This window comes from Pseudorca crassidens, chromosome 18, assembly GCF_039906515.1.
Source record: "Pseudorca crassidens isolate mPseCra1 chromosome 18, mPseCra1.hap1, whole genome shotgun sequence".
Lineage (NCBI taxonomy): Eukaryota > Metazoa > Chordata > Mammalia > Artiodactyla > Delphinidae > Pseudorca > Pseudorca crassidens.
The window spans coordinates 57,460,458-57,486,632 of record NC_090313.1 but is presented as its reverse complement, the minus strand read 5'-3'; the positions used below and the strand labels follow the sequence as shown (position 1 = coordinate 57,486,632).

General features: G+C 40.9%; 1 protein-coding gene across 4 annotated transcripts in view; it reads left to right on the top strand.

The window, feature by feature from the left end:
• ENOX1 (ecto-NOX disulfide-thiol exchanger 1) overlaps positions 1–26,175 on the top strand; it is a 604,516-nt gene that overhangs the window by 184,651 nt on the left and 393,690 nt on the right. For all 4 annotated transcript variants that reach the window (XM_067713986.1, XM_067713985.1, XM_067713979.1 and 1 more), the window contains exon 3: positions 12,749–12,906. The gene's annotated coding sequence lies outside the window, so the exon portion shown is untranslated. The remainder of the gene's footprint in view (positions 1–12,748; positions 12,907–26,175) is intronic.

Here is a 26,175-nt window from a genome sequence, read left to right as displayed (position 1 = left end):
AGAGTACTATAAAGTGAGGAACAAAAAACACATAGATTGGGAAGGAAGAAATAAAACTGCCATTATTTACAGGCAACATGGTTGTATATATAGAAAATCACAAAGAATCTATGTTTTTAAAAAACGCTAGAACTAATAAGTGAGTTCAGGAAGATCACAGGATGCAGCTAAACATACAGTCAGTTGTATTTCTGTATACTAGCAATGGACACATTGACCCAGAAATTCAGAAATACAACACTGCTTACAGTTGCTCAAAAGAAGAGAAGTGTTTAGGTGTAAATCTAACAAAACCTACAAGACTTGTATACTAAAAGCTACACAATACTGATGAAAGACATAAAAAAAGATTCAAACAAATGGAAAGGCATACCATGTTCATGGAGTGGAAGATGTCAGTTATCCTCAAGCTGATATATAGGTTTGCTAGCAATTCCTATCAAAATCACAGGGACAATTTTGTGGCTATTGACAAGATTATTCTAAATTTTATATAAAAAGGCAAAAGAACTAGAATAGTTTAAACAATTTTGAAAAAAGCAGCATGAGAGGATTCAATCTACCCAGTTCCATGACTTATTATATAGACACTATAATCAAGACTGTGGTTTTGGTGGAGGGATAGATGCATAAATCAATGGAGGAGAATTGAGACCCCAGTCAAAGACCCATACAGATGTACACAATTGACTTTTGACAGAGGTGCAAATGCAATTCATTGGAGGCAGGATACCTTTTTTAACACACAGTGCTGGAGCAATAACATTTATAGGTGAAAAATGAACCTCAATCTTAGTTTCACATCTTATACAAAAATTAACTCAAAATAGATCGTGGAGTTAAGTACAAAGCTGTTAGAAAAAAGTAGGATGAAATCTCTGGGATCTAGGCATAGACAAAGAGTTCTTAAACTTTATGCCAAAAGCATGATCCACAAAAGAAAAAATAAATAAATCAGAATTTTTCAGATTTCATTAATATTAAATTGTTTTGCTCTGCCAAAGACTCTGCTGGGAGAATAAAAATATAAGCTATAGACTGGGAGAAAATGTTTGCAAACCACTAATCTGAGAAAGAACTACTACCCTAGAGTATATAAAGAACTCTCAAAAGTCAACACTGAAAAACAATCTAATTATTAAGTTGGGAAGAGACGTGAAGAATTTCACCAAAGGGTATACGTAGGTAGCCAACAAACATGTGAAAACGATGGCTAGTATTAGTCATCATGGAAATACATATTAAAACCACAATGCCAAATCACTATACATCTATCAGAATGGCTAAATTAAAACTAGTGACAACATCAAATGCTGGCAAGGATGCAGAGAAACTAGATCACTGTAGATTGCTGGTAGGAATGTGAAATTGTACAGCCACCTTGGAAAACAGTGTGGCGATGTCTGAAAAAACTAAGCAGGCAACTAGTGTAAACTTTTGTTATCACTCAGAAATATTTAAGTACAGTTTTTATTATCTGGAACTATTTATTATAAAATGTAAGGCTTAATATTTGTTTGCGAAGATAGTGTTAGATGATGGGAAATGAAATGTATTGTATTGCACTTACGGAACAAAGTACTGGGCTGTAGTGGAAGGCACAGATCATAATGCTGCTGATTTATTTTGAGAGTCATAAAAGTCTTGGTGAGAAAAATACTGAGGAGAATTTATGATAATTAATTGGTTATCAAATTAATTTTTTATACAAGTTCCCCTGGAGGAAAAAGCATTAATTTTCAAATCACCCTGCAGGAATTCTTGGGTAAAAACTTTCTAGGAGTCATAAAGTCTGCTTTCTTTTTACTCTTTTGGAAAGAACCCATAATTCTATTCCTATGACTTTAGCAAGAAAAAATAAAATAAAATAAAATAAAAAATCTGCCCTTTATAGCTGATGACAGATGGGGCACCGACAAAGATGTTATTTCTATCCATTTGGAACTATTTGTTAATGATAATCCAATTCCCTTCCAGATCTTTCTCAATCATCAAATATGATGCTCTCAAATTAGTGACTTACAAGACTATGAGTAACCCATACAGGATATCTGTGTTTTCATTTCCCACATGTTCTGCTACTGTCAACTGGGCCGGTCAAGTGAGATCTACTTGGTTGGCCCTTCCTAGCTGTAACACACACCATCTTATTCCCAATGAGCCTACCTGGGACATTAATCTGCGCTCTCTGACTGCTTCACAGAGGACAGCTGTCAGAGTAGTTGAAATGATTTTCCTTTGGATTGCTTGCTTATGGTCACCCCCTTTCAACTCTACCCACAAAACAGATTACCGAGAATTCTCTAATAATATTAGTATTAACATTCATATGTGAAGATGACTGTTGACAGTGATCGATTGGATATGAATGACAGAAGAAAAATGCAGAGTTTGCAGAAAGGAAAAGAAAGTGTCTCCCCGGAAGGTGATAACCAGCATCTTTGAGAGCACTTAGGGAGTCTGTGTTTGTGAGGCCAGTGAGTTAGGAGGGTGGAAAGCAATGTGGCATTGCTGAAACTGATGAAGGAGAGCAAGGTACCATGCCAGGGGCAAGCACAGGCTCTTAGGCAAAGCTCCCAACTGCTGAGAGGTTGACTTGTTTTGCAAACTCTACAAGTAATTTGTTGTTCAGTCACATTCCATGGTCACTGGCACTATTGTGCAGAGTGGCTTCACAAAAGAAGCATTGCTAGAATGCATTAGAAATGATGATTTAAGATTGAACTCGCTCTGTTGAAATGACCTTAAATTACATGCTGCAACATTGTTTTTCCCCAAGTGGCTAAAATCACTGACTTAAGGTATTTTAAATGTCAGAAACATATATCCTTAATAAGATCGGAGAGTCAGCCATACTTCACGGAGCATCATAGGTCTTCACCATCATCTAAGTAGACCTTTGAGACTACAAGGGTCGTGCCTTGATTTCTCTCATTATAAATTAATCTGAAATGATTGATGCATTCTGACATCTGGACAGGGCTGCAGCAGATGTGTGACTGAGTCATGTTTGCAAGTTCCTTGCTTCAGATCCTTCAACGTAATTTAGCATTTAACATTTAAACGTTTAGCCTGGAGGATTAGTCTTCCAAGTATTGTAATTCTTGATGCCCAGCAGATGGATCCAGGGATGCATGTGCGTATCTGGGTGAACAGGTCTGAATTAAGGAAAGGCAGCTTCTTCTGGCACCAGTGTACACCAATGGGATATCATTGGTGTAAACAGGAAACATGGGACCTATTAACTCAGGTTTCCATGTGTAACACTTAGGCAGTTGGCAAGACAAAATTTATTCCAGCCCCCTCACAGGGGTGGGAGCAAGATAACAATAATAATTGTTGGCATTGCTGAACTCTATTAGATATGCTGCACAATGTTACAGCAAGCCTCCCCACAACTGCAGTCACCTGAATTTGGCAATTCACAGTCAGTTGAAATTCTTATACTGAGTAGTATTTTATATAGGTCTGTTTATTGGAAATGAGTGATTTATTTATTTTTAAATTTATTTCCTTTTATTGAGGTATAATTGACATATAACATTATATTAGTTTCAGGTGTACAACATAATGATTTGGTATATGTATGTATTGTAAAATGATCGCCACAATAAGTCTAGTTAACATCCGTCACCACACGCAATTATTAACTATCGTCACCATGCCGTACATTTATTTTTAGCCTCTAAATTTGAAAGTTGTTAGTGTGCTTTCCAAGATTTTGCTTGGTTTGGTAAATCGTGAGAAGCCAAGAAGACTGAAGAGAAGACTGAACCGAGAAAAGGACCAGGGAAAAGTGGAAAATGTTTTGACAACCTGAATGTAAACAAACAAACCAAGGAACTTTGTGATCCACTTTGTAACTCTATATCTGTAGGTTACTGCTGCCCTCATGAGTATGAGTAACTAATTTTAGCCAGCAATGAGACCAAAACATTGTGAAAAAAGAAACTGAAGCTCGAGAAAGTGATATGTTCATTCAGTGTGTGAACTAGCTCTGTTAACTAACCATGAAGAGATACACACTTTTCTTAATAGAAAATCAGTTTTCCCCAATTCCATTTAATAAACGTTGAGTAAATACTTTAGAAATATCAGTTTGAATGGGTATCAAACCTTTAGCCTTTCTGGGGCAACTACATGATTTGCTCTCAGACTGTGTGTGTGTGTGTGTGTGTGTGTGTGTGTGTGAGAGAGAGAGAGAGAGATGGCAGGGGCAGAGGGGAGAGGCAAGTGAGCAAGTACAAACACACACAGTTGAATACACAGCACAAGAAAAGTACTCACATGCATGGAATTAGATGGGTCTGAGTTTGGAAAAGCTAGATTCCATTTATCACCTGCAAAATATCACAAAAACATTACATAAATGCCATGAGCACCTTGATGTCTGGACTCTGTCTTGATGACCAGGGCAGGTGGTTGATATGTCCTAAGAATGGACACTTTGCAGCTCCCAGCGTTTGGAACTCTGCCATATAAATTTGAAATGGGGCAAAGTGAAATGCTGGGATTTTCATATACTCATGAGAGGTGCAAAATTTCAAAATGCGGGGATCATAGGAAGTTATTCTCTGAGAAAACAGCCCTATTAGTAAAGATCAGAGACGGTCATTTATCTGGCTGTTGTCTGGTGAACAGGAAGGAGATGGGAAAAATTCTTACATAAATGAAGCCCCTAAGAATGTAGTGCAGTCATGTTTTTCTTGTATTTATAAGAGTTATTTTAATATTTGTTAATGCACCTTACATTAATTCTTATGCCATAATATTGTAATAGTTATCAGTTTTCAGTGCAATTATATGTGTGCTAGCTTTAATGAGAGCCTGCAAGGAGATTAAAATAAAAGGATTCTCCAGGGACATGGGTTCGATCCCTGGTCCGGGAAGATCCCACATGCCGCGGAGCAACTAAGCCCTTGAGCCACAACTACTGAGCCTGCTCTGTAGAGCCTGCGAGCCACAACTACTGAGCCTGTGCGCCCTAGAGCCCATGCACTGCAACTGCTGAGCCCCTGCACCACAACTACTGAAGCCCGTGCTCTCTGGGGCCCGTGTGCTGCAACTACTGAATCCCGTGCGCCTAGAGCCTGTGCTCCATCCACAACAAGAGAAGCCACCGCAATGAGAAGCCCGCACACCGCAATGAAGAGTAGCCCTCGCTCACCACAACTAGAGAAAGCCTGCATGCAGCAACAAAGACCCAACACAGCCAAAAATAAAATAAAATAAAAAAATAAAAAATAAAAGCATTCCATGACATGGTTTATGTTACAAATAAGAACATTTTTTTTTTCAAATGCAAGTGTGAAGTTATACGGAGAGAAATAATCAGGTGCTACACGTGCCATACTTTATAATTGCTTTGCCTTTTAGCTGCGAACCTTAGACTTTCATCTCATCTGTAGGTTTCTCATCATTAGGTAAGAGGAAGCAACATCTGAATGGCGGTGATGCTGCTTCTAGAAAGCTCAAATTGTGTATCCACGACAACATAACTCAGACCCAGAATTATTTGTTATAACCGAAATATAAATTATTTATAAAAATATAAATAAAGCCAAAGTGACTATTTTTTTTATTAAAATAGAACTGCTGGGTGGAGAAAATTTATGAAAATAATAAGGAGCTTTTAAGCTATTGGACTGTACCGTTACGAATGAGTTATGGCAAGCATAATGAGTGTCGTGCAGGTGTGAGAGGAAAAAAAGAAAACTTTATTCACAGATATGCACAAATAAAAAGCGATGGATTGTGATTTGTGGGTTTGCTGACCGCAAAGAGGAGCAGTATCTTGTGTGTATGCACCTGATCCTGTGAGAGATGCAGAGACTGGGAAAAGGGTCATGTCAAAAACCAGCCTTTCTCCAGCGCCTGCTCTGTGACTGCCCTCTGCTAGGCATCTTAGGTACAGTGTAATTCGAGGACAACAAAGAGAGTGAGGAGTCACAGAGTCATAGGCAGAGATCGGAAGGGGGGGTGCCAGCAGTGTGGAAATTCAAGTGACAAGAGGGGGGTGGGTGGGTGACACGTCAGAGAGAGGCCCAGCAGTAAGAAGTGACCTTCAGGGCAGCTCTGGGGACTCAGCAGGGTGCTCAGCAGAAGGCTTCCGCCCTCCCTGTGCCTCAGTGAGGACTAAAGGCAGTTCTGTGCTTGTTCAAAGCACATTCGTCACACAGCAGGTCTTCAGTTCATATATGGCATGGGAAGAATGGGAAAAAGACCAGAGCGCAAAGGGACTTTGTATCTGTCTTTCTGTCCGTCCATCCATCCATCTAGCCAATTCAAAGAGGTGGATGGCAAGTTCTTGGTTAACTTAACTACAGCTGCGCCCATTGTCGTTATCAGGACAGCAGTGGATATTTGTAATGATGCCCTAAGTCACCGACGAAAAGCTGTATAATATTATTCTTAAGAAGGTAGACACATGTAAAAATCTATTCTAGAAAGATTTCCATCTTTTCATGAGATTAATGGTTCCTCGAGGGAAGAAATCATTTCTTATTCATCTTTATATCTTTTGACACCCAGCACAATGTTCTTTGCATAGGAGGTAAAAATATTTGTGACACTGAGCAGAAGAGAAATAATTTATGTTTTTGGGAAAAAGAATTATGTTGTTTAAAAGCCAGTATTTTTATTATCAGGAGACTCAACCCACAATAATATATTGCCCTTCCCATACTCCTACCCGTTCTCATCCCTCAAAATAAGATGATGTTTTCATGTATTGAATTAAGGATTCAGTTACTGAAGTGTCTTTAGTAACGCAGAGGATGTGTTTCTAAGATGTTTTTCAGGAAAATTTAACAGAGGAAGATATTGTACAGGTGGTGTCACATGAAGGGATTATTTCCTGCCAACCTGCATTGTAGGCACCAGGCAGAGGTCCCCTACTCCTGCCTTTTCCCAGATGATTCTCAACTCAGTGACTTGGGTGCTACTGGCTGTAAGCCGTATGCAGTACCCTAAGCTCAAGGTGGAATTTAGCCAGATAAGACTCAGGGATCAGGACCGTAGAGCTTCCGTAAGATGCCTCTACCTGAGGCTCAGCTAGGGCATCCTCACATCTACCCAGGCCCAGCACATCCCCAAAGAGACTAAATTTTATTCCAGTAGACCCCGCATCATGTGGTAGAAAGAGCAGTAGGTTTCTTGAGTCTGTGGTCTGGGATTTTAGTGACCATATTTGCCCTAAATGGTAAGCTGTAACCTCCTTGGGCTTCGGTTTTCATAATTATAACATGAGGATTGTCATATCCGCCCTACAGAATTGTTGGTAGATCACGTGAAATAATGGGTCTGATGCGTTGAGGGGATCGAAAGCACTAGACACACATCAGGCCAGGGTTCCTCTGTGGCCAGACCAGAGTTTTGGTAACTTTGCCGCCAAGGATGTCTTAACTTACTACCACTAATAATGGTTGAAAATAAGGAAAATTATAAGGAACTTTTTACTGATAAACTATGCAATTATAAATGCGTTATTTGGGATATATTGGTAACACCTATGTAAGGAAGGTTAGAAAGTGTTATTTATGAAAAATGAACCTCTTTGCACACTAAGTACAAACTATGTACGCTTGGCCCAATTAATCCAATACTTTGCATCTATTATCTTTGCCAGAGATTCCCCCAGCTTCGCAACAGAATTCTGACCGGCTCCACGGATTTCAACAAGCTCACTAACGCTCAACTATTTTCACTAAAATCTAGTTAAGATCCTGTTAACACTTTTCAGCGGGTCAGCAATGTTCTGTCTCTGATGGAAACATCCCACTTAACACCGAGCTATCCTTAGATAAGTGAAAGAATCCTATTTCAACTCTACAGGTCCTTGTCAGCTTGGTGTTCCCTTCAGAGCTCCTGGTAAACTGCTCCAGTAGTTTCACATTCTACATAGTGTATTTTAAAGGAGCCCAAACCTTTTTCTGCAATTTTATTCACAGCACACCATGTCGCCTGTAGTTTGGTATTTGTTCTAACAGGTTACAATAAAAGTGAAAGCCAGCTGTGTCATACTTTTCACAGTTTGCTATTTGCCCTTCTTCAGTTGGAGGTATTTCCAGGGACTAAGGTTCACTGGTGAGTCCTGTACCTTCTGCTCAGCGACCATGCAGGCAGAGAGGAGACCCCTTTATTTTATTTATTTCTTTTTTCTTTTTTTAATTGAAGTAGAGTTAATTTACAGTGTTGCATTAATTACTGCTATACAGCAAAGTGATTCAGTTATACATACATATATATATATATATACACACACATTCTTTGTAATCTTTTCCATTATGGTTTATCATGGGGTACTGAATATAGTTCTCTGTGCTCCACAGTAGGACCTTGTTGTTTACCCATCCTATATATAAAAGCTGACATCTGCTCACCCCAACCTCCCACTCCATCCCTTCCCCAGCCCCCTTTCCTTTGGCAACCACCAGTCTCTTCTCTGTGTCCATGATTCTGTTTCTGTTTCATAGATAGGTTCATTTGTGTCATATTTTACATTCCATGTATAAGTGATATATGGCATTTACCTTTCTCTGTCTGACTTACTTCACTTAATATGATCATCTCTAGTTGCATCCATGTTGCTGCAAATGGCATTATTTTGTTCTTTTTTATGGCTGAGTAGTATTCCATTGTATATATGTACTACATCTTCTTTATCCATTCATCTGTCGATGGACATTTAGGTTGTTTCCACGTCTTGGCTATTGTGAATATTGCTGTTATGAACATGGTGCATGTATCTTTTTGAATTATAGTTTTGTCTGGATATATGCCCAGAAGTGGGATTGCTGGATCATATGGTAATTCTATTTTTAGTTTTCTGGGGAACCTCCATACTGTTTTCCACAGTGACTGCACCAACTTACGTTCCCACCAACAATGTAGGAGGGTTCCCTTTTTGAGGAGACCCCTTTATGAGCAGATGAAGTAGGCTTGAGAAAGGGCCAGACTTTCTGAACCACAGAATGTGTTTATACAAGTCCTGAAAATGGAATATTGGAGTTTGGGTAGTCGTCTTTCAATCTGCTTGAGCGTAGGAGCTACAACAAAGTATTATTTCATTCAGCAAATATTTACCTCTTACAATGTGCCAAGCACTATAGGTCTTGTGGAAAAAGCATTGATCAAAACAGACAAAACTCTACCTTCATGAAGCATATTTCCTCGTGGGGGGGGCAATATATTTTTAGGAGGAGTGCTATGCTAGTAATTTGGCTCTCAGGGAGAAAAGAGGCCTAATTTTTAGCATTTGCCAAGCATGGCTAATTTCAGGCTACCAGTGTGAATGGGAGTTGGGGAGAGAGGTGTATAACCAGCAATCTGGTTTTTTTGAGGAAGCTCCGTAGTGTTTTCCACAGGGGCTGCACCAATTTACATTCCCACTGACAATGCACAAGGGTTCCCTTTTCTCTATATCTCTTTAGGACTTGTTATTTGTTGTCTTTTTTGCAGTGCTGACTTTGACAGGTGTGAAGTGATACCTCACTGTGGTTTTGATTTGTGTTTCCCTGATGTTTAGTGATGTTCAGCATCTTCTAATGTGTTTGTTGGCCATCTGTAGGTCTTCTTTGGAAAAATGTGTATTCAGGTCCTCTGTCCATTTTTTGAACCAGTTGCTTGTTTTCCTCACGTTGAACTGTATGAGTTCTTTGCACATTTTGGATAGTAGCCCCTTGTTAGATGTATGATTTGCAAGTATCTTCTCCCATTCAGTAGGCTACTTTTTCAGTTTGTTCACTGTGCCAAAACTTTTTGTTTGATGTAGTCCCCTTTGATTATTTTTGCTTTTGTTTCCTTGCCTGAGGAGATATATCCAAAACAATATTGTAAGACCGATGTCAAAAAGCGTACTGCATATGTTTTCTTCTAGAAGTTTTATGGTTTCAGCTCTTCAAGTCTTCAATCCATTTTTAGTTTCTTTTTGTGCACAGAGAGAGAGAATTAGGAGGCATCCTTTGGGCCCAGCCGCACACTCCCCCTCTGGCCACCAGAGCTATAGGCTCTAGCGATATGCTTTTTTGTGGGCTCTGTGGGCCCTTCTGTTGTGGCGGGCTGGCTACTTTGGGTGTGGTGATATGTAGGGCAGACTTCTGGCTCGGGTGACTACCAGGCCCTGCCTCATGCGGTGACTGCCAGCCTGCTGGTGGATGGGGCCAGGTCCCAGCTTGGCTGGCTGTGTAGCCCTGAGTGTGCCTGGGGCTGGTGTCAGCCTACTGGTGGGCAGGTAAGTCCCTGGCACTAATAAGCTAGAGGGAGGACTCCAAAATGGTGCTCACCATCGTCAGTGTCCTTGTGGTTAAATGAGCTCCTAAAAGTGGCTGCTGCCAGTGTCTTTGTTCCCAGTGGACTCCCAGTTGCCTCTTGCCTCTCCAGGAGGCTCTCCAAGGTGAGCAAGTGGGTCCAAACCAGGCTCCTTTCAAATCACTGCCTCTGTGCTGGACTTGGAGTACGTGAGATTTGCGTGTGCCCTTAGGAGTGGAGTCTTTGTTTCCTATAGCCCTCCACCTCTCTCAAATGCAAACCCTGCTGGCCTTCAAAGCGTGATGTTCTGGGGGCTTGTTTTCCTAGTGGAGGACCTCCAGGCTGGGGAGCCCACTGTGGGGCTCAGACCACTGGATCCTTGGGGAGAACCTCTGCAATTGTGATTATCCTCCCATTTGTAGCTCACCTACCTGGTGGTGTGGGTTCTGACTATACCAATTCTCCATCCCTCTTACCTATCTCATTTCAGTTCCTTCTTTATATCTTTAGTTGTGGAAAATACTTTCTCCTAGTCTTCAGATCTTCTTCATAGATAGTTTCTCTGTAAATAGTTATGATATTGGTGTGTCCATGGAAGCAGATGAGTTCGGGGCTTCCTACTCTGCCATCTTGGACACTCAAACCAGAATCAGCTTCTCTGTTACTGCCTCTGTCCCTTACTAGGTGTTGGTTTCCCTTTGCCCATGCATGATTCGCTCCACGGAAGTAGGGACATGCTATAATGCTTCATACCATTATACTCCTGGTGCCTAGCACACAGTAGGCACTTAGTAAATATTTGTGGAGTGAATGTTGTTATACTTTTCTCCATAGTTTAGTTTCCATAACTGTGAGATCTAAATAATAATACAAACTTTACAGGTAGTTTTGAAGAATAAATATAAAATGATGTGTACAAAGTGCATTGCACATCCAATATACAGAAAACATGACTACATGGAAGCTGTAATTATTATTTTCCATATTCCGTGTCATTTAGAATCTTGATAAAGATTTTTGACATCCAGAAGGGAGGCTTCTTCATTGGGAAAAATAATGGTGACTAATTTTCATTAAGACTTTTTCACTAAGCACCATCTCTTGAGTAACTCAGAAATAGAGGACTTCCTCACCTAAAAGCCATAAAGTCCAAACTAACTGCATCACTGCAATTAGAAAGAATTTGTCCTACCCACAGTAATAAACTAGGACAGAAGCAAGAGAAACATGCTCTAGGAACTGACTTCCTACACGTAAATATTATTTACTATGATGATTGTTGTTTTAAAATGGTACCTACTCTGGGCTTTTGGAATAAAAATGAAAGGCCTACAGTGGTGTTAAAAGTAGATGAGCAGAGACCGAACTGTTTGAGAGACGTACACTCAGTTGTCACGGTAGCCAAAAACTTCCAAATAGATCCTTTCCTCCTGCCCAGATGTTTAATGTCTATAGTAACATGCCCTAGATGGTGACAGAGCCAGATGTGAATGTATAATACCATTTTTTTTTTTTTTTTTGTCCTCGACAGTTTAGAAAACCTTTTTAACGCTCAGGAAGAATTTAGCTGGGAGTAAGCAAGTGAGAATTTGGTAGAACATCTGTGTTTCTGAAGTTTGTGTTTTTGAGCTGTGTATGAATTCTCAGTTGCCTTTTTAGATGAATGTATTAATTTCACACATTTTGAAGAGAAATTCATAAAACCAACTAATAAGAGTATATCTGGGAATCGAGGCTACAGAATTTAAAACTGTTGATATGAATCTTTTATTTTCTCATGTTATGGCTTAGGTACCAGTTCAGGCTAATGACTGTTAAAGAAAAGAACACATTAATTTGCAAGTCACTCCTAAAGTTGACTGTTTTAAGAAAAGACCTTTGCCTTGATTATAGCTTTTCAGTAAGTGAAATTGTATGTACATATTTTTAAGTGTATTTTATTTTCGCAAGATTTTTTATTCTTATTTTATACAAGAAAGCTAGTGTTAGCCAACATTTTCCTGTGAAAATACCTCTGATGAAGGTAAAAAGTATAACCTCATCTTACCACTGACTATGACCTCATGAAAGAATGTTAACTGAGGGTCATAATACGTGTTCAAAGAACAGTTAACTTTTCTTGAGAAAAAAAATTGAATGTTCAGTTAATCTGCATGAAGACTAATGAACATGAAAGTCTAATACATAAAAGAAGTAAAGTATTTATTGCAGGTTTGTTTTATTTTTTTTTCTGGTGACTGGAGGGTGGAGGAGAATGAGGGACAATAAGGATTTTGTAAGCAGATCAGAGTCAGATAATCAGGGAGAAAGAAAAGAGTAGGAGAAACCGATGGGAAAAAATGTAACTAACTCCTCCTACCTGGTATTGCTCCTAGACCTTTACCTCATATGGGTCCTTGTTCCCCTTCTCTCTCAATAGCCACATAAAATCCTGCTCGCTCAGCCCCATTGACCCAGGTATGCTTCTCTCCCCTTTCTAAGATACGCTTTGTTCCCCCAGCTGTGCAACCAGCCCCAGAGAGGCAGTGTGTCTCTGAGTCACCTGAGCTCCGTGCTGCTGCCTGCCTGCTGTCCACCCACCTCTCTTCACCTCTGACGATCTTCCTAGTGTCTGCAGGCTCTCCTGGGACGACTATCTCAAAGGGAAGTGCCTCTCAGGTAAGTCTTTTTCACCTCCCCTGTGGATCTTTGCGGATTTCAGTCTGATGATCTCTTTAAGCAGAAGTTGTCCTTTTAGGGCAGTGCAGTTTAATAGAACTTCCTGAAGCCACAGAAATGTTCTGGATCTGTGCTATCCAGTATGGTAGCCAGTAGCCACTTGGGGCTACTTAGACTTAAATTAATTAAAATGAAATACAATTAAATATTTATCTCCTTAGCCACACTACCCACATTTGAGGTGCTCAATTGTCACGTGCTGCTGGTGGCAGCTGAATTAGATGGTGCAGCTCTAGGGGAATCCCAGGTCTGGTGGGAATGGGCCAATTCTCGTCAAGTTCAGATGGGTGGAGAGAAGCCCCAGGGAATCGTGGTCTCAGAGGAAGGCCACGGTGGATGCAAAGGTCCAGCAACTATCTGTTATCCAGGCTTCCTGGAGCAGGCTATCTTGAAGGGAGACTGGAGCAGGGCAATTCCATGGCCTCCACACGCCCCAGCTCCCAATAAACAGTGGTGTAGCCTCAAGTGTGGAATTTCGAGTTAGGCCTGCGTTTGTTGGAATGTCGGCTCCACCAGTAGTTAGCTATGGGACATAGGAAGTTACGTAAATTCACTCCAGCTTTGTTTCTTCATTGGTAAAATCAAGATGATAATACCTACTTGCCAGGACTGCGGTGTAAATTCAGTGAGGTGATAAACGGAAGGCAGCACAGTGCCTGGCATATCCTAACCACCTACTGTATCAGCCGGAAATTAGATGCTGTAGGTCCTGTGTGTCAGCCTCAGACCCTGCTTCCTGCTTCTTAAACAAAATACTGATTAGCCTTTTGAACTGAAGTACTAAACAAACAAGAGAATAATTCAGGAATTGTTGCTACATTGCCTGTAATTTTCAAACACATTATTTTATACAAATATAAGTCTCCTCATATGAAGATGCTGTTTTGAAGAATAATGTGTGTGTGCGTGTGCACGCGTGTGTGTGTGTACAGACTAATCTTTATTCACACTGTTACACCAGGCAGGTACTGGTAACAGTGCATGTGGAAAGATGTCCTTGACCTCTGTTTGTGGACCCAAGTCAGCTGCTTTTTTCATCACAGACATTCACACTTGCTCATGATTGAAATTGTCTAGTCCAAGGATCGTACTACATTCCTGCGGTCCGCATTCCAGGTTGCAAAGGGAGGAGAAATATTTTAAAGAGCAGATTGTCTGCACATCTTGGGAGTTTCTTCTGGCTTCTTTCCTTGCAATTCCACATACTTTCACCCACGCGAGAGCAAATGGGGTTGGTGTTGATGGGGCTCCGTAAGAGAGAATCACCTGGCTGACCTTGTAGAGATCCTGCTGGAACTTGAAGATATGAGAATCAGACTGTGGTCCAAATACGCAGATGGTTTCACCTGCCTGAACTTCTAGTTTCAGCGTGCTTCCAAACTCCATCTCTCAGCTTCTGTGCAAAACAGATCATATGTTTTGACAAGAGGAGAAGGGGGAGGAGTTCAGATGACTAATATTTATGGACCATCCTCACTATGAATTGAGTTTTAAATAGTCAAGATCTTCCCCTGGAGGAAGGCTGACAAATTGTTTGAAAAGGGGTGCCTGTGTGTGCTGGAGTGGGGGAAAGCCACAGAAGTACAAATCCAAACGGGGCCTCAAGAGCGGGGCTTCCCCACCCTCCCTCTCTGATTCCTGCTAAGTAGGGAACATGTTCTGTAGCTCCTCCCAATTGGCTTCACCTTCCAGATAAGTGTTGAAGGTTTTGAAGGGCTGCTTTTTTTATTTTAGGGACTCTGTCCCCTCCCCTGAAATCTGGGCTGTCTTGTGATTATTTCAACTAGTAGAGTACATCTGCTAAAAGAAAAGAGGCATCTCTTTTTTTAAAAAAAAATTATTTTAAGGGTTTCATTTTAAGAGTTTCACTACAGACAGGGTAACCAAGAGAAAGAAATGGGGGAATTTGTAGCTGACTCGGAGATTTGGAGGGGCCCTCCTATAGCGGTCTCCCAGACTCTCTGCTCACCCCATCCCCAAACAGTTTTATTTCTGATCCAACAGTAGGTAAGGCTATGGAATTGTTTCTTTATTTTGGTCCTTTCCCTTGGAAGTATGTAGATCTGAAGGTGCATTCTGGGCAAAACAGTAGAATTCCTTTGCTGTCTGCGAAACTGTCAATCCACACAACCTGCCGGAAGGTAAACAGGTGAGGAAGTCCCTCCAGGAAGCAGTCGCTACCAGACCCTAGACTGCTGCTCTCCTCTAAAACAATTTTTAGCAAAAATTTTAAACCAAGTATACTAGCAGTTCTTGGAATTCGTTGGTATTTATTCTGTTAATATACGAAACACTAGCCAAATATTGTTGCTGAGTAATTATTATGAGAGGTACTAATATTTTTGAGAATTTCAGTGATGTAGAACAGTGGTCTGCCAACTTTTTGGCACCAGGAACTGGTTTCATGGCAGACAGGTTTTCCACAGACCGGAGCGGGGTGGGGAATGGTTTTGGGATGATTCAAGCGCATTACATTTATTGTGCACTTTATTTCTATTATTATTACATTGTGATATATAATGAAATAATTATACAGCTCACCATAATGCAGAATCAGTGGGAGCCCTGAGCTTGTTTTCCTGCAACTAGCTGGTCCCCTCTGGGGGTGATGGGAGACAGTGACGCCCGACGTGAGTTGCTTATGTCTAGTCTACTCCGTGATCTCGTGTTGGTTGCTGTCACTGCAGAAAACTCTGCTTCACAAAGACAGGATGTGGGAAATGGAAGCAGGCTTTTCAGTGCTTTTGTGGCAATCTCAGGATATTCCGCCTTGACTTTAATCCAGAAAGTATGGAGATTTGAAGTGTCTCACACATACTTTTAAGGCCACCGTCATTTGCGATCTCAAGCAGTTGATCCTCTTCTAGCACGGACAAAGTCGATTCACCTGGCTTATTCACAAATGGGTCACGGATCCATTCCCTCCCAGTTCGGGGATCTTTTGTGGTTGGGAAGTAATGCTCAGACTCTTTTGAAAGCTGCAGTAGGTGATAGAAAGAAGGCCCTGGCTCAGTCTCTTTCAAAATCTCTGCTACTGTTTGAAACATGTCACAAATCCCAGTGTTTACTCGTCACTCCCAGAATTCCAGTTTGGCTTTAAATGCTGCACTTTATCTGCCGACTTGAACACAGTTTTTGTTCTCCCCTGAAGTGACAGATTGAGTTTGTTGAGCAGGTTGAATATGTCACACAAGTAAGCAAGTTTTGCAACCCATTCTGTGTCACTGAAATGTGCTGCCAGTGGTGACTGTTTTTCTAAACGAAATCCCTGGAGTGGCTCTTGGAACTCAAAAACTCTGGCCAGTGATGTCCCTTTAGAAAGCCATCTCACTTCTGTGTATAAGAGAAGACGTGTGTGCTCTGCGTCCATCTCCTTACAGAGCCACGCGAACAGACATGAATTAAGGACATGCACTTTAATGTGCTTGATAATTTTAATCACATCCCGCGAAACGTTGTTAAGTTCAGGTGACGTTTTTTGGCTAGCCAGCACTTCTCTATGGATGACACAGCACTTAGACTCACATTCAGAAGCGACCTCTTTGACTGGAGTAGTGAAACCAGTCATCGCAGCCACTCCATCTGTGCATACACTGACACAAAATGACCAATTCAGTCTTCCTGGTATGTAATCATTCAAAGACTTGAACAGTTCTGCAGCTGTGGTGTTGGTTGGTAACAAAAGTGCACATAACATATCCTCATGCACATTCTCTTGAAAAACGTATCGCACGAAACAAGCATTGTTGCCTTGTTGTGGACATTGGTAGACTCGTCAACCTGGATTGCGTACCACAGCACGCAATCATTAATCCTCTCTAACAGTTGTGCCTCAGTATCCTCTGCTGTTTCATCAGTTTGTCTAGTTATGGTATTAGCCACCTCTTGAACGGCAGCCTCTCCTAAAAGTTCATGACAAATGTCCTTGCAACAGGCAGCATCAACTCTTCACCAATAGTAAAGGGCTTCTTAGCTTTAGCAATGCAGTTAGCCACTAAGAATGATGCTCTCAGTGCAGACACATTTGATGAAGTGGTGGCCTTCAATAATTGCTTCTGTTCTTTGTGCTCACATTTAAAAAAAAAAAAAAACTCCAGAGGCTTGTCTTTTAATGCAGGGTGCTTGGTCCCCATGTGGTGAAACAGTTTTGAAAGTTTCCAGACGGCTTCGCTGGATAGCTGGTCGCTGCATATTATACAAAGTGGGTTTGGAGAATGTGAATCACCCGTTGCAATGAACCCGTAAGTTAAGTAGGACTCTTGGCATTTTCTTTGAAATGCAGCTTTCTTTTTGTTGGCAGTCGTAGAGTCTTCTGCTGTCTCCTCGTTGGGTCTTTCCCCTTTTCCAAAGAAGCTCTCTAGCAATGTTTGTTTTTTACTAATTTTGGCTAGGGTTAGCCTGAGGGCTTACCAAAACTGTGACTGAGACAAGTGCGTGGTGCGGGAAAGAGGCACGATGGAAGTGGTAAATAGAATAATGGACAGGCCACGTACAGACTAAAATAAGTGTTGGATTCTGACTTAAAGCCTGCTACCAGGTGCAGCTGTACAATTGAAATACATCAACTCACTTGCCACTGTGGCCTGCCACCAGCTGCAGCTTAATTGTCACTTCCCACTCACTGATAGGGTTTTGATATGATTCTGCAAGCAGTTGATTTATTATGGTCTCTGTGCAGCCAAACCTCTCTGCTAATGATAATCTGTATTTGCAGCCGCTCCCCAGCGCTAGCATCACTGCCTCAGCTCCACCTCAGATCATCAGGCATCAGATTCTCATAAGGAGAGTGAAGCCTAGATCCCTCGCATGTACAGTTCATGTGCTCCTGTGAGAATCTGATACTGCCACTGATCTGACAGGCGGTGGAGCTCAGGTGGTAATGCAAGTGATGGGGGACGGCTGTAAACACAGATGAAGCTTTGCTCGTCTGCCGCTCACCTCCTGCTGTGCAGCCTGGTTCCTAACAGCCCACAGACTGGTACCAGTCCATGACCTGGGGGTTGGAGACCCCCTGATGTAGAATATCAAGGAGAACTTTAAGAATTTCTGACATTGTTTTTGTATGGGTGCCCGGCAAAGGAATAATGATTAGCAACTGCTACTTGAGATTGATTTTCAGAGTGCTGAAGCATTGTTGACTTTATCAGATCCAAATTTGACTTTCGGAGAGTTTGTGATAAAAAATAGCAGTTTTCGGACCTTTTCTCTGCAGAGAAGGATAGTAATCTGGCAAATACCAGTGCACCTTAAGTTGGCTTAATTGAGTCATGTAGGCTTTCTTTAGCAAAAGTCTAATTCCTTTCTTTTTATCTTCTTTTCTCCCTCCCTCCCTCCCTCCCTCCCTCCCTCCCTTCCTTCCTTCCATAATATATTTCATTAAGATTGCATTTTCAGCATAGAAACATCTATACCAATAACTTTTACATAATGATGTAAAACTTTAAAAATCCAACCAATGGGGATATATGTATACATATAGCTGATTCAGCTTGTTATACAGCAAAACTAACACAACACTGTAAAGTAATTATACTCCAATAAAGATGCTAAAAATAAATAAATAAATGTTAAAAATATGTAAATAAATAAAAATGCAACCAAACTATGAGAAATTAACTTAAATCACATACTAATAGATACACTTATGTTCTGTTATTTACAAGAGTAAATCAAGTAGTCTATCCCTTAAATGTTTTTTTCCCTAGGATTTTGTTTTTCATTTTATGTGTATTTGTTTTTATTAAAACAGCGATAGTATTTTTAATAACCTATGAATAAAACCACATGAATCTTCCCAGAAGTTACTTAGTCACACATTTTTACCTGTCTCAGACACTCAAGATGTTAAGTTAATACAAATATACTAAGTTATGTTTATAAGTACTGAATGTTTCAGGAAACATTGATCAGCTGACATACAGCCACAAAAGTCTTAAATCTAGAAGTCACGTACGTTTAAATAGATATCTAATCACAAGACATTGTACTGGTACATTTCCTTGGATGCCTTTCACATTTCATATCTGTCCAAAAGAGGTTCAGATGATTTTTTCCCCTACTGAGATGAATGATTAAAAACTTGCCGGCCATATACTGTGAAAAATACATATAGAGCATTGTGATAATTAGGAGTAATTAGTCTAGAAGAAGCTCCAGGAAGCTTTTTGAAGTGGTCGGAACGTCGCCCCAGTCACCTCCATCGAGGAGCTTGTGTGGTGGGGGTGCGGCGCCCCAGGGAGAAGGTGACGCCAGGCAGATGCGGGGCTTCTTGGGAGGACTTCAAAGCCAAAGCTTGTCTGTTCATTTCAAAGGTTCCTTGGGAAGTGTTACCTGAGACTTCTTTGAGCCCAAACCTTGACTATCCTTTGGCAGGATTTGTGGCTGGAACCTATAAGATGTGCCTTTAAGTCTGAGGAAAGATGCAGGTCGGGGGGAATCAAAGACATACCTGGCCGAGTCCCCAGTTTTGCCCAGGGTTTGCCACTCACTCCCTTCCACAGTGCTTTTTTAGGATTTTAATGAAATATTTTATGCATGTAATGAATAATACGTAACATGTATTTACATTATGAGGAATAGTAGAACAGCAGCTGTGTGTGTCACAGCTTAAGAAATAGAACTACAGCGAGAGACCTTCAAGATGGCAGAGGAGGAAGACGTAGAGATCACCTTCCTCCCCACAGATACATCAGAAATACACCTACATGTGGAACAACTCCTACAGAACACCTACTGAACGCTGGCAGAGGCCCTCAGACCTCCCAAAAGGCAAGAAACTCCCCATGTACCTGGGTAGGGCAAAAGAAAAAAAGAAAAAAAAGAGACAGAAGGATAGGGATGGGACCTGCACCTCAGGGAAGGAGCTGTGAAGGAGGAAAAGTTTCCACACACTAGGAAGCCCGTTCACTGGCGGAGACGGGGGGTGGGCGGGGGGTGAGCTCCGGAGCCACAGAGTGGAAACTTGAGATGACTAGGACATTAAGCGTGCTGTTTTTTCTAGAGTGGACTTGCCAGTGCTTCAGCTGGGCATCAGGGAGTACTGAAAACTTAGGAGAATTATTTGGACTGGGGTTTTCTGACAGCCGAAGTGTAAATTTGAAGTGCACACTTAAGTGAGATCTGGTCTCCTGTTGTAGATGCTAAGGGGAGACTATTATATTATTATCTTCATTATTATCATTTTTCTAAATCCTCGGAGTGGCAGGGACAAGTAGGCTTCCTACCTATTTCCTCTGCAGAGGGAATAGTGTTCACTTTCTCTGAGGGTGAGGTTCCGTCCAGTACAAATTGAATTTAGGAATCTCAGGTTTAACCTCCCTCTCTCTCTATCCCATTAATATCCAAGGCTGTGGGAACCTAGTTCCAGTCACTTCTCCTCAGGGAAGCCTCAGCTTCAAGCTTTTACCATTCTGATTTTAGTATGTGGATTCCATCTTTTGTTCATTTCCCTTGTTTCCTGGTGAGCTCAGCAATGTGTTTATATGTGAGTTAGTTACAATTTATCCAACACGCAGGTGTTTTTTGACAGGAGAGCTTTCCTAAATGTTTAGTCCACCAATGGTTGGAAATACAAGTCTGGCCCAGTGCTCAGTGCCTTTAAAATACCACTTCATCCCATGTCCAGCAAGTGCACTATAGTTGACACACCAAGACTTTCATATTGGGAACACCCGTATTTGAATCTCATCCATTGGTTTTAAAATTTTGCAGTTAGATCTGGGGTTGGGATGGAATGGAGGGTTAGAGTGAGAAAGACCCTGCATCCTCACATCTGCATCACTGGAGGAGCCTTGTTTTTAGCATTTATTTATTGAGATTCTCAGTAGAATTTTCACTGTAAGAAGAAAATCTGGAAACCTGTGCAGTCAGTCTCATGCACTGATGAGGAAATTGGAGCCCAGAAGCCACATCTCTAGAGGGTGTGGGACACGGAGCTCAAGGAAGATTTTCAGCTTCACGTTTCAGCCTCACTTTCCTCACATCAGAGTACTAGGCCCTATTCTACAGATCATACTGATTCATATTGCAGGTTTGTATTTTGATCTTATTCTTTATACTTTTAATCGATGTGTGGATTTTTCAGCCTTACTCACAGCAGAGGAAAGGAAACAAGGTATAAGCATTAGTTTGATTACTGATTATTATTACCGAATAAAAGAAATAGATAGAGCTCTAGAGGGATAATGTGACTTTTTTGATCTGATAGTGAATGAGCTAAGACTGTGGTCCAGATTTTTCCACTCCAGATCCACTCGCTTATATATCTTATTTTAATGAGATAATATTAAATCTATCCTTATAGTATGTCAAAATTTTTTTTCTAATATATATGCTTCAATTTTATCAGGTCAGTATGAGAAAGTGAAATTAACTTAATTTAGTTAAATGAATAGAAACATACTTAATCTGGATTGAGATTTTTTCCCAGGAGTGAATTAGGAATGAAATTTTTTGTTTATCTCATCCCATTTCACTTCAGAAACATAATTTGGACCTTTGTTTCCATTGCCTTATCAGAAAGGAAGATTAACTAAAAAAGAGTTCTCTGCTCTCAACTCTGTCTTTCTCATTGTAGACTTAAATGGAAAAAATACACAGAGGTTAATCAAATTGGAGGATAACTCCTAAGACTATTTCTACATGGTCTGTCTAAATCATTATTTCTGGTGTTTGTGGCTCCTGAAATGAAGTTGTATCAACTGATAGTTAAAGAATGTATTAATTTTTACTTGGAGTTGAATTGTTACCCACATAAATATATAGCACATATTTAAAAGTGAAGAAAACTGCTAGGGAACTTCGTGAAGCTCTGATTTGAGTCTAATGGTTGCAGTGATCGAGTGGAATGTCAACTCAAGATGAACTGTGCTGTCAGTGCATCAGACAGTTCTTTGCAAAAAGTGTGAGTTTTTTTAATTCTAGAAGTAAAATACTGATAAATTATCCTAGCCATCATATAGGATGGAATTGATATATAAGTATTCTGCAGGTAAAAAGTCATTCTCACCCTGTTACTCAGGGATATGAGTCAGCAATATAGGACTGTTATCAAAAAGGCCAACATTATCTGGGTTGTACTAACCAGAATGTAACACACAAGAATCATGAAATAATTCACTCACTGTGTTAAACATTGATAAAGCCCATATTAGAGTCTAACTTGCATTTCCATATTTTAAGCACAATATTAGGAAATTTGATATGGGCCAGAGAAAAGGGGTAGAAATTATTTGAAAGTACAAAAACTTATCTATGCTGTAAACCGAAAGAAAGCAGAATTCTTTATAACCAAGAAGGAAAAGTGAAGACCTGGTGTAAGTAGTTTTGAGTAGGTCTCATCTATAGCAGAACTGAGACTGACAGAGTCTCTTGTCCGAAGTCTATCTTTTAAGGTAAAGTTCTTGCACTAGAAGAAGTGGCCCTGATGCCAGGGTTGATTGTTCTTGTATCACTTCTCAAATGTAGCACCTGTTCACTGAGATTAAAGGGGTATGAGGGCATTGGTGTCTTACTGAGTCACTTCTCAATGTAATTCCAAAGCCAAATGTGAGCCAAAACTAGGAGAAAGATAGGGCAGGCGTAAGTCAGAGGCCATGAGAAGGGAAGGCTTGTCCCTCCTGTTGGTTCAGAGTGAGGGCTGGGCTAGGCACTGAGAAAGAGATGGAGAGAGGCCTCAGCCTTCAAGGAGGTCATTGTTGAGAACTTGCCAACACAGTTGGTTCAGTATTGAAAGATATGTAGGAGTTTGCCACTTAGTCAAGTAGTGAGGGAACATCAGACAGAGAGTAAAGATGAAATACCAAGTATGAATGGAATGCTGTGTGAAGCGCCAAGTTTAGACAGAGGGCAGAGATTAAAATTGGATGGTTAGGTGGGTGTCAAAATATGAAGACCCTTTTTTTAGGTAAAGAAATGCATAGTCATTCTGTTGTCAGTAGTGAGCCATTTTGCTTGAGACTTGATCAGATTTGTGTCAGGTAGACATTCTCAGGGGACAGTTTGAAGACTAACCTTGCCTAGGTTGGGGCTGGGGGGAGGGAGTGGCTTAAGTAGATTCAGGGAGACTAGTAAAAACTCTAGGATGCAGATCTGTCTCAGGGAGTACCCATGGAGATAAGAACAGACGGTCGGGAGGGAACATGAAGAATGTACGAGGTAGAGTCCGTAGTTCTTGGCAACTCATGTGGCAGAGTGGTGATCAAGAGTGATTGATGAATCTAAGGATGCTTCATGGTGGTACCATAGACTAAGGAGAAAATTGGTGATATTAGTATCCTGCGGCTGCTGTAACAAATTACCACAAAATTAGTGGTTTGCAACAGTACAAAATTGTTATCTTATAATTCTGGAGGCCGGAAGTCTGAAAAGGGTTTCACTGGGCTAAAATTAAGGTGTCAGTATGGCTGCATTCCCTCCAGACACTTTAGGGAGGAATCACTTCTTCCAGCCCCTAGAGGCTGTTCACATTTTTTGCTTCATGGCCCCCTTCTGTCTTCAGAAGCAGCAATGGCCAGTCAGGTCTTTCCCACATTGAATCGCTCAACACTGACTCTTCTGCCTCAACATTTATCAGCCCCTTTGTGACTGTGTATTGAGCCCAACCAGATAATTTCAAGATCCTTAACCAACTCATACCTACAAAATCCCTTTTGCCACATAATCAGAGATTCTGGGGATTAGGGCATGGGCATCTTTGGGGGACCATCATTTCGTCTCTCTTGGTTGGGACGGAGAAAGTGAGTTCAGTTTATGCATATGCAGTTGAGAAACACCTGGGGAAATTTGGGTACAGGATTCTTATCTGAGACAGAGAATTTGATGACATAAGACTTTGATTTTAGTTTTGGGTTGAAACCGTGAATAATATTAAGCTCTGAAGTGGCAGCGCGTGTGGTGTGAGATGAGATGAGGGCTGAGTATGGAAGTCTGGGGACCACTGAAATATAAGGGCAGGTAGAGAAGGAGAGGTCTGCAAAGATAAGGGAGCATGAAAGAAGCAGGAGGAAAACCAAGAGCTGGCATCTCAAATATCTAAGAAGGGCACATTCTGAAGGAGGGATGGATCAACGTGAGGGGCAGGCCAAAAATAAAGCACTACATTTCCCTTCTAGGAAAGCGCTAGGTATGTCAACTTCTTTGTTTTATGTGGTCTTAAAATAAACTGTAGCTCCTGTATTCAGAATGATCCAGAAATTTGTCATGTCATTAGATTTCATTGCTTTCGAAGTGGCACCTGATCGCAATGTAACAGGTTTATGTTGAAAGTCCAGTTCTCAAAAAGTGTATCAACGATGGTCGGAGTATGACCTTTTGGTACCGTTCTAACGTAGTGTCAGTTTCTCACGTTATACCCCATAGTCTCTGCTCTGTTTAATATTCTGTTCTTAGCAAACCTTCTGGTGCAGTTCTGATAGGACTGTTGACCCCGCTGCACATAACAAATTACACATACATTTTGAAACTCGACATTATGACTGTCTCGCAAGTTTACACATTTCCAGTGAAATTTTAGAACACAAGTTAATATCTGGGCTTCGTGAAAATGAAAACGTGAAGAGGATGAGTATGCATAGCAGGGTGTGTGTGTGTGTGTGTGTGTGTGTGTGTGTGTGTGTGTGTGTGTGTGAGAAGTACCTGCTTAACCAACCAACAAGCTAATGAAACCAACACTTCATCCTGACTCCTTTCCTCACTTATTCCCCACCCCCCATGCCTTGAATTGATGGTTCAGCAGCTTTTTGGCTTCTGCGGTAGTTGTTGCTGTCAGCCTACTGGCTGGCTGAAGGTAATTAGAGTTCCTCCGTCAGGAGCTTGAGCACATTTCATGCTGCCCTGATTCCAGCTGTGGGGTGAGAGTGGGGCTGGCGTTGTTACTGCCCTGCTGACTTTCAGATGCTAACTTTTTGTTCTGTGCACACGCAGGAACATTTTAAGGAAAACCATTTCTCACAAGTGTTCATCTTGCTTTCTGCATTTGTATTCTGGATTTTTATGTGTCCGTGCACCAGAACGTTCAAGTAGGGAAGGATTGGTGCTTGGGGTGATTGGCATACAGAGGCACCTAAAACATGGCCCTTACCCTCAAAAAAGTTTCCAGTCTAATAGGAGACGTAGTGCCTTACAGGCATAAATATCTGTATACAGGGTTAAATACATGTGCTATGAGAGAGAGGGGGGAGGGAGGGAGGGAGGGAAGGAGGGGTGGGGAGAGCGAGAGAGAGAGAGAGAGAGAGAGAGAGAGAGAGAGAGAGAGAGAGAGAGAGAGTGAGAGTGCTTTTCAGTGGTTTAGCAGGTTTCTGATTGTGGAGAGAATCAAGGAAGCTTTTCTTATGAGTTAATATTTAAATGCGGTTTTGATGGGTGGATAGAATATTTAGAACTGGGAGGAAGTTGGGGCCCATGACATTCCAAACACAGATACAAAATTAGCAGAGGTCAAGGGATAAGAAATAGCATTAAGTATGTGGAAGGCTGAATGACATAGTGTGGCTGTCATTGGAGTGGTGGGATTAATGTGGAAAGGAAAACTATCATTCTCTAAAAGACGTCAAGTTTCCTAGTGAGGAATTTGGTGTTGACAGATTTCTTCCTAAGGTTTTTATTCTTTACATTCCTGAAATAAATTCCATCTGGCCATGCATATTATTTTATTTGTTACCGGATTCTGTTTGTCAATATTTGGTTTCAGATTTCCGCATTGCTATTCCTGAGTTTGCACTATAGTTTTCTATTTGGTTTGGTCTGTCAGGTTTTGGTATCAATGTTACTATTGCTTTGTAAGAAGAGCTTGGAGATCACCCTTGTCTTTTTTTCCTTATGCTCTGGAAGAGTTTATATGATATTAGAATTATCTGTAACTTTAAAGTTCTGACAGATTGTACTGTGAAACCATCTAGGCCTTGTGTGTGTGTGTGTGTGTGTGTGTGTGTGTGTGTGTGTGTGTGTGTGTCCAGTTGGGGGTAACCATTTACTTTCTTTATTTGCATGGTAGTTGGTCTGAATAGATCTTTCTTTTTCTGGAGGCAGTTTGTGATACCATATGTTCTGTAAAATTATCTCTTTCATCCAAGTTTTGAAGTCTATTTGTATAGAGTTGAGCAGAGAAATTTCTTACGATTTTTTTAGAAATGTCTTCTATATCGATGTTATTTATCTCTTATTGTTTCTTATGTTGTATAATTGTATCAGCTTTCTTCCTTATCCCCTGTG